A 10,050-nucleotide genomic window follows, 5' to 3' on the forward strand; every position below is an offset into this window, starting at 1 on the left:
TGGAATCAAGAAATTGGATTGAAACAAGTCGAAACTCAAAACACGATAGTTGAATTTTCTGGAAAAATTTCAAGTTGCAGCAGGGATTTCTTGGCTCTCCAAAGCTTGCAAATGAAGGAAATAACTTCCTCTATTAATAGGGAATGTGATTGGATCCAAATACGTGTGAAATGATGCAGAATTCATGCAAAATGAATTTGATCCGAATGTGTGAAAAGTGTGACTTGAAACTCATCAAAACTCAGTAAAATGATGTGTTTTAAGGGTCAATTAACCTTTGGAGACTTGTTTACACATGTTTAAGTCAAAAACACATACTAATTTAGATTGGAATTGAGATTAGTGATGTTCAAATTTTGGGCAATCATGATTTCCTCAGTTACAAGTCACCATGTTCAACCCAATGGGACACCCTACTCAGGAGGCTTTTTGATCCCATTCTTTTTGCAACATGTTAACATCATGAACAAGATTACAATGTGCCAAGAAAGGTTACATTTGGATGCTTGAGCACAAATTTATGTCATGTTGAAGTTGGCATGAAAAACTGCTTACATAACTTAGAAAAATTTGAGTGCTTCATGGATGAAAATGACTTGTAATGTTTCAATGAATTTCAGGACCTTCCAAGCATATTCTGGCCTTGGTCCTTGAAGAAAACTTGTAAAGGGTATCACCAATGACATTATTAAAAAATAATCAGCTTCATAGGTTGAAAATTGAGAAGTTATGATCTTAGAAAGTTGGGAAAAGTCACTTGAAAATAGGTCAAATTTCACTAAGTCCACAAATGACCTATAATGTCTCCAAACTTTTGATAATCCTGCAAGCATAATTGGATCTTATCATGTAAAGATAAGTTGTAGAGGATGTTGAGAAGATTAATATGAAGAATAAGCATTCAAAAATGTTGAAAATTTAAGGAGTTGTGATCCTTGGAACCTTGACTTCAAGTTATTGACTTTTAGGTCAAACTACTTGGAACAAGCTTGTGTACTTGAACTTTTCTTGTATTTCAAACCACATGGGTGATCATATGAACTCAAAATAAGGTTTCCTAGATTTCCTCTTGTTTAAATTGATTAAATATTGAAGTTTCTTGTTGAAGAAGGCATGGAAATAAACACATGAACCTTTGATTTTCCTTAAGAAGTAAGCAACTAAACTTTGCGATGTTCTTGATTGAAAATCCCTACCTTGCACAATAAACTTAAGGGAAACAAGAAATAATTTTGCTATTTTGATTAGTGGTTAGATAAGAAATTAATCATATAAACACAATGGTAAAACAAATCAACAAAGAGGTGCTTGGTGATCCCTGCAAGAAGCAAACCCAAAGATGGATAAAGGGAAGGACCAAGATGTGACCTTGTTTGTGTGCAATGATGCAAATGACATGTGGGATCTTAGGGTTAAAAATTAGCTTATGAAAATTGTATCTAAGCATGTTGTTGTCAAAATACCTAGTTGTCGAAGTGTCGAGAAGTTAGCCTCGAAATGGGTTTCTTACTTAGGCTCAATTTTGCAGTGTTAGCATAATTAGGTATTTGGGTTTTGCTTAGAGTGAAAGTAAGCCCAAAATCTACAAATAGGGAGTAACCTTTATCATTGACTTATAATTGAGAATTTGCAGTTGCAAAGAATAAAATTCTCAGTTTGAGAGTAGAGAGAAACTCTGCAGAAATTTCTTCTTCTTCCTTATTCGAAAATCCTAATCTCTCTTTCTTTCCCAATTCAATTTTGTTTCTTTTCATTACCATTGTGCAGCGAAGTCTTGCAACCAAGGTTGGTTGATTCACTCAAGTAAAGAGTGTAGAATAAGAGGAGTAATCAATCAAAAAAATTGATTCTTGTTCATCAAAATTTGGTTCCGAATCTCCATAGATTTTGGTGAATTTCTTGAAGGGAAATTAGTGAATTTTCAACATCTGGTATCTAGAGCACTGGCTGAGTGAATCGTGGGAAGCAAAACATGATGGTTATGAATCATTTGAAGGAGCATTTTCCAGCGAGTCTCCCAATTATGAAGAATTATAATTATGATAATTGGTCCAAGTAGATAAAGGTTGTCTTTTCCTATCAAGATCTTTGGGATCTTGTGAAGGAGGGAGTGACACCGCTTGCAGCAAACACGGAGAATGAAGAAAAGGTTGCATATAAAGAATTGAAGAAGAAATATTATAAAGATCTCTTTGTAATACATCAATGTATTTATACAATTTCGAAAAGGTTAGTGATGTGGAATCATCGAAAGAAGCATGAGAAATTCTAGAAAAATTGTTTGGAGGCATAGAAAAGGTGAAAGAAGTGAGATTACAAACTTACGAAAGAACATATGAATTGCTTCGGATGGAAGACAATGAAAACATAACTGATTTTTCACTAGGGTTACAAAACTAGTGAATCAAATCAAGGTATGTGGAGAAGTATTGACATCAAGATCAGTTGTTTCAAAGATCTTGAGGTCATTAGCTCCAAAGTTTGACCACGTGGTAGTAGTGATAGAAGAGTCGAAAGATTTGTCAACATTGAAAAAGGAAGAGATTCAAGGGATGCTTGAATCTCGAATAAAGAATGGATGAAAGAGATGCAGGAAAGTCAAAGAGTGATATGGCTTTGCAGGCATGATCAACAAGAGAAAAGAAAGGTAAATGGAAGTTGTTCGACAACAAAGGTAGAGGGAGGCTACAATAACTTGACTGGTTGAATCAGCAAGAAAGAGGTTGGTCGAATAAGAGAAAGCCCTCATACCAAAGAAACCAAAGAGGTGGTGTTATAGGTAGAGGAAGAGGTGGTGGTCGAAAACCTAATAAAAGTCACATTCAATGTTTCAATTGTTAGAAGTATGATCACTACTCTAGTGATTGTCCTGAACAATAAAAGAATTAAGATAATGATTCAAAGTTTGCAAAGCATGAAGAAGAAGATTCCAGGACCAATGGTACTTGTACTTAGGATGCTCGTCACACATGACTGGTAAGAAAGATTGGTTTGTCAACATGAAACCCTTAATGAAAAACATGGTAAAATTTGCAAATGATAATACTCTAGCAGCTGAAGGTATTGGTGATATTCTGATTATGAGGAAAGATGGCAAAAGGTTAGTAATTTCAAATGTACTGTACATACCAGGCATGAAAAGTAATTTACTCAGTATATGGCATATGGTTGAAAAGAACTACCGAGTATTGATTGAAGACAAGAGGATGAGAGTTCTCGAATCAAGTGGAAGATTAATCTTAAAGGCACCTATGTCTCATATTAGAAACTTCGGGATTAAACTTAATATGATGGAGCACAAGTGCCTTTCAACTGTAGCTAGCAGGGATTAATGGATATGGAACTACAGACTGATGGTGGTGGAGAATACATGTCGAAAGTTTTCGACATGTTATGTGAGAAAGAAGGGATTGTGCATGAGGTGGTGCATCCCAACACTTCACAGAAGAATGGAACTGCATAAAGGAAGAATAGAACCATCATAAATATGGTGAGAAATATGTTGAAATGCAAGCATCTAGCCAAAGAATTATGGGGAAAAGCTTTGTTGATAATAACATATATTTTGAATAGATGTCCGATGAAGAAGCTTGATGGAATCACGCTAGAAGAATGTTGGTCTGGTGTCAAGCCTAGCTTGAGTCATCTGAAAGTATTTGGATCTATAGCATATACACATGTGCCAAATCAATTGAGAAGAAAACTTGATGACAAGTTGAGTCAGATGATCCTAATAGGGTATCATACGACTGAAGGTTACAAGTTGTTCGACCTAGTGAAAAAACAAGTAGTGATCAGCAGGGACGTGATCATAGACGAGCTTAAGGAATGGTATTGGGCTAAAGATGTCAAGAAGGAGTCAGTGAGAACCTTATGTGAAGAACTAACAAGTGAAATCAAAAGAGAAGTTTGACAAGAAGAAGTCAGAGGTCAAGCAAGAATAAATAAACCTCAGAGAATAAGAAACATGCTTGCAAGGTTGCAGGAATGTGTGATTACATCAGATGGTGCAGTCGATGATGAAAGTGAGTTGGTACACTATGCTTTCTATGTAGATGTCTAACCAGTCAATGCAGGTGAAGCATTGAAGGATCCAAAGTGGATGAAAGCAATGAATGAAGAACTGAAGTCTATCCAAGTTAATAACACCCGATCATTTGTCGAATTTCCTCAAGGCAAGAAGGAAATTGATGTGAAGTATAGGCTTGATGATGCATCAAAGAAGATATGCATGAGAAATACTCAAGTTATTTTAGATACAAGATTGTAATCCAACTTCAACACCAATTGAGCACCGGTTATAATTATCGAAAGACACAAATGAAGATGATGTCGATCTAACGCAGTACAAAAGACTCATTGGATCCATTTGACGCCTTTGTCATATAAGGCCCGATCTTGCATACAGTGTGGGTATGGTGAGCAGATTCATGCAAAAGGCAAAGGTATCACACCTAGCAGCGACGAAGATGATACTAAGGTATCTGAAAGAAACTCTCGACTATGGCATTTTGTTTCCTGTAGTTGATGAAGGAAAATAATGCAAGTTAGTGGGATACACCGACTCAAGTTGGTGTAGTGATGCTGATGATAGAAAATCCACAACTGGTTATGTGTTTATGCTAGGTGATGCACCAGTTGCTTGGAGTTCAAGAAAGGAACCAGTAGTCACATTTTCTTCTTGTGAAGCAGAATACATAACTACTTCTCTTTGTGCATGCCAAACAACATGGATGGGGAATTTGGTCGAAGAGATTACAGGGAAGAATCATGGAGCAATTACCATGAAAATCGACAACATGTTTGTTATCAATCTGACGAAGAATATGATAGTACATGGACAAAGCAAGCACATCAAAATAAGGTTCAATTATATTCGAGAGCAGATATCTGATGGGAAACTGAACTTTGAACACTGCAGAGCTGAGAATCAGATTGCAGATATCATGACGAAAGGAGTGTAAGCCTAAATGTTTAAGAAATTAAGGTTTATGAGGAATGTAGATAACTTATACATAATGAATTAGGTGATGTATTGAGGATGTATTTCATGGTGTAGAAGCATGCTGATGTCGAAACACGTAGTTGTCGAAGTGTCGAGGAGTTAGCCTCGACATGGATTTCTTACCTAGGCTCAATTTTGCAGTGTATGAAGATATAGGTATTTGGGCTTTGCTTAGGGATCAAGCAAGCTCAAAATCTATAAATAGAGAGTAACCCTTATCATTGAGTTACAATTGAGAACTCGCAGTTGCAAAGAATAAAATTCTCAATTTGAGAGCAGAGAGAAACTCTGCAGAATTTTTTTCTTCTTCCTTATTCGAAAACTTTAATCTCTCTTTTTTCCCCAATTCAATTTTATTTCTTTTCATTACCATTGTGCAGCGAAATCTTGTAACCAGGGTTGGTTGATTCACTCGAGTGAAGCGTATAAAACAAGAGGAGTAATCAATCTGAAAGATTGATTGATGTTCATCAAGATTCGATTCGGAATTTCTTAAAGGGAAATTAGTGAATTTCTTGAAGGGAAATTAGTGAATTTCCAACACTCTCTTTCCAAAATTTCCTCCTTTTTTTTCATCAATCAGACGGTGTGTTGGATGGTTAAGATCTATAAGTATATTTTTTAGTCTTAACCCTCAAATTTTCCGAAAAAAATGTACTTGAATAATCTTGAATTCAATCTTATAAAATTCAGATTTTTTTAGAATAAATTTTATTATTCACTTAATCCTAAGACAAATACTTCATTTATGTGTACACTTTTGACTTAACACTCTAACAATTGACGCCACATGTTTCATGACTTAAATCCAGGATTTAACGTCAATGATTTAAATTCCTAATTGTCCCACTCAGTTCCTTTCGTAGTGGCGGATAAGGTAAACATTATGGAACTATAACTTAAAAGTTTTGCACCTAATCCCACTCTTGAGTTGATGTTCACACCATTTTTGTCAAAAAGGTTTGGCTACTCATGCTTTGGTCAGTACCCTGTTTTCCTTGGCTCATAAATATAAAATACACATCCTTTTCAATGTCGCTTGTTAGTGAATGACAGTTTATATCCATGATAAAGAGAATGCAATTCTTAATATATGACTGGACTTTATTAAAAGAAGTTCTTAAAGCTTGTCATTGATCATTGCGATTCAAATTTGGGCATGTTTATTTCATTGTTTCAAAATTGGCCCCTCATCAACTCCGCAAGTTCACGAGATCAACTCGTATATGTGATCAAGTTTTATTATCAAAGGATAACAATAATTCGTAAAGACTATTATGTGTATAGACTACACTATAGTTATATCTTTTAAGTAATGAATATGAAATAGAGTTTTTAATTAGATATGAATATTATAAATGATATTTATAGTGAAATAATCCATCATAAAAATACTGCATAATGTTAGGGAAATGTCATATGTTATTTTTAGGGTGCGTTTGAATTGCTAAAAAAATTAGAGAGACAATACAATTTTAATTGCCCTGTTTTGATTTTAAAACTGTTCATGGGACAACACAAAAATTAGAATTAAAAATAGAATAAAAATTGAAATTTTTGTCATTCACTAAATTATAAAACAACTTTTTGTCTCTAGTACAAATTACTCCCTCCATTCATAATTATAAACAAATTTTAATCTTTTAGTTTAACTTTTTAGATTAATTGAATAATTGATGTATGTGATTTATGTTTAGTATATATACATCAAATATTCAATAAATTTAAAAAATTAAAATTTACTTATAAAAGAGAATGTAGAGAGTATTTAAAATACAAAAATATTATTTTACTTTTTATTAAATATATATATATATATATATATATATATATATATTATATATATATATATATATATATATATATATATATATATATATATATTATATATATATATATATATATGGTGTTGTAGTAAAATTTACTTTATTTTTTTTGTCTTGTCTATTGTCTGTCAAACATGGTACAAGACAAAAAAGATGGGTTGACAATTCCTTAAGTATTGATAATGAACGACGAAGATTTGTTTATTATAAAAAACTATGTCACTTTTTCCATATATGAATATTCATGTATGTGAGATATTAGATCGAACTCTAGTACAGTCGAATGGTAGTTTCTTGGTTCGACAATTCGACAGGGTCTTATCATATCGTCGAAGTCTGTTCGCATGTTGTAGTCGAAGTATGCTAAGATTGTTAGCATGTCGAATTGAGCATTTTTGTTATACTCAATTGTTTAAGTTATCTTGTTCTCTAAGTTAGCTTGTGTAAAAGCACATTAGTTTGGTGTGTTAGTTTTCTTATAAATAACATATTAGTCTTTCATCGTTGCATAACACAAATCCTAATTAAGGTGAAAGAGGTTATTTGCTACTCTATAACACTTGTAATCTTGTTCCCAAGAGAAAGTAAAGAATAATAGTTTATAACCAATTTCATTGTGTTCTTCTTACTTCCTTCTTTTCCACCCTCGTGGGTTTCTTATCGATCAAGAAACCAATTTTATGTTGTAATTCTAACATCGTTTTCACAACAAATTGGCGCGGTGAGCATGGAGAAGATGTTGTCAACAAAGTATGATATTAAAAAGTTCACCGGAGTGAACGACTTCGGTCTATGGCGCTTGAAGATGAAAGCATTACTGGTTCAATATGGTTGTTAGAAGCGTTAAAGGAAGCCTCAGCCATGGACGATGCGTTAAAGGATAAAGAAAAAATGATTGTGGTTGAGAAATCCCACAACGTCATCTTATTGAGCCTTGGTGATAAGGTTCTTCGATAGGTTTCGAAGGAGACTACGATGTCGGGTCTTTGGGAGATACTCGAAATTTTGTACATGACCAAATCATTGGTCAATCGTCTCTATCTGAAGCAAGCTCTGTATTCATTCAAGATGAGTGAAGACAAAGTTTTGGTTGAGCAGTTGGATATGTTCAACAAGTTGATTCTTGATCTTGAAAATATCGATGTAAAAATTGAGGATGAAAATCAAGCATTGTTATTGTTGTGTGCTTTGCCTAGAACACATGCTCACTTTAAAGAAACTTTCTTGTATGGAAGATAGTCTCTGACCTTTGAAGAAGTTCAATCAACCTTGTACTATAAGGATTTGAACGAACGAAATGAGAACATGCCATCTTCGACTGGTGAAGGTTTGTCGGTTAAGGTGAAATTCACAAAGAGAGATGGCAAGTTCGAAAAGAATAAGGGTAAAAGTTGGCAGAACTCTTATAGTGGTGATGCATCGGGTAGTCGATGTTATCACTGTAAGAAGGAGGGTCATACAAGAAAAGTGTGCCCTAAACGCCTGAAAGATCGTGGAGGTAACGATATTGGCAACACAACCATTGTTCAAGATGATTTTGACTCATCTGATGTTCTTATGGTTTCAAGCGGAGACTTAAGTAAAGAGCGGATTATGGATTCGGGTTGCACTTGGAAAACATGCTCACTTCAAAGAAACTCTCTTGTATGGAAGAGAGTCTCTAACATTTGAAGAAGTTCAATCATCCTTGTACTCTAAAGATTTGAACGAAAAGGAACACATTCCATTTTCGAATGGTGAAGGTTTTTTGGTTAAGGTGAAATTCACAAAGAGAGATGGAAAGTTCAACAAGAAGAAGGGTAAAAGTCAGCAAAAGTATTATAGTGGTGATGCATCTGGTAGTCGATGTTATCACTGTAAGAAGGAGGGTCATACAAGAAAAGTGTGTTCTAACCGCCTGAAAGATCATGGAGGTAACGATAATGGAAACACAACCATTGTTCAAAATGATTTCGACTCATCTGATGTTCTTGTATTTTCAAGCGGAAACTTAAGTAAAGAGTGGATTATGGATTCATGTTGCACTTGGCACATGACTCTAAACAAAGACTTGTTTGAGGAACTATATGGTCAATATGGTGGATCTGTATTGCTTGGAAACAGTAAAGCTTATAAGGTTGTAGGTGTTGGATCAGTGAGATTCAAGTTCCATGATGAGTCAATAAGGTTGTTGACTGAAGTCAGGTATGTACCTGATTTAAAGAGAAATTTGATTTCTCTTGGTGAATTGTAAAATAAATGATATATTTTCCATGAAGATAAAAGTATTCTAAAATTCATGAAGGGGTCGAAGGAAGTCTTAAAAGGCATGAAGAAACAATTCTTGTATACCCTTGAGGCTGAAGTTGTCGGCGGTTCTGCAGATGTTGCATCCACGAAACCTTTGTCGAAGACAAAAATTTGGCACATGAGATTGAGCCATGTCAGTGAAAGGGGTCTGGTCGAATTGGGGAAACAAAATCTACTTGGTGGAGACAAAGTCGAAAAGCTGAAGTTTTATGAACCCTGTGTACTTGGAAAATCTTGCAGGGTGAAGTTCAATAAAGGCCAACAAAGAACACATGGATCCCTTGATTACATCCATGCTGATCTTTGGGGGTATGTGAGGTGTCCATCACATTCAGGAGAAAGGTATTTTCTATCCATAGTTGATGATTATTCTAGAAAGTTATGGGTATTCATCCTGAAGTCTAAGGGAGAAACTTTTAAGAACTTCAAAAGTTGGAAGACTCTGGTCGAAAATCAGACATGCGGGAAGGTCAAGAGGTTGAAAACCGACAATGGCCTTGAATTTTGCAATGAGGAGTTCAATAATTTTTGTGCAACCTCTGGTATTGCAAGGCACAAAACTATTGCAGGTACTCCCTAACAAAATGGTTTGGCTGAAAGGTTTATTCGAACCATTTTAGACAAAGTGAGATGCATGTTAACTAGTGATGGGTTAAAGAAAGTGTTTTGGGCAGAAGCTGTTTCAAAAAGAACATATCTAATAAACAGATGTCCTTCGACTGTGTTAGATATGAAGACCCATGCAGAAGTTTGGTTGGGACGTCCACCATATCTCGACAAACTTAGAGTATTTGGCTGCATAGCCTATGCTCACATTAGGCAAGATAAGGTCGAACCTAGAGCTATGAGATGCATGTTCATGGGATACCCTGAAGGAGTCAAAGTTTATAGGCTATGGTGCCTAGAGCCAAGTCACACGAGGTGTATCAC

This window comes from Lathyrus oleraceus, chromosome 5 (assembly GCF_024323335.1).
Source record: "Lathyrus oleraceus cultivar Zhongwan6 chromosome 5, CAAS_Psat_ZW6_1.0, whole genome shotgun sequence".
Lineage (NCBI taxonomy): Eukaryota > Viridiplantae > Streptophyta > Magnoliopsida > Fabales > Fabaceae > Lathyrus > Lathyrus oleraceus.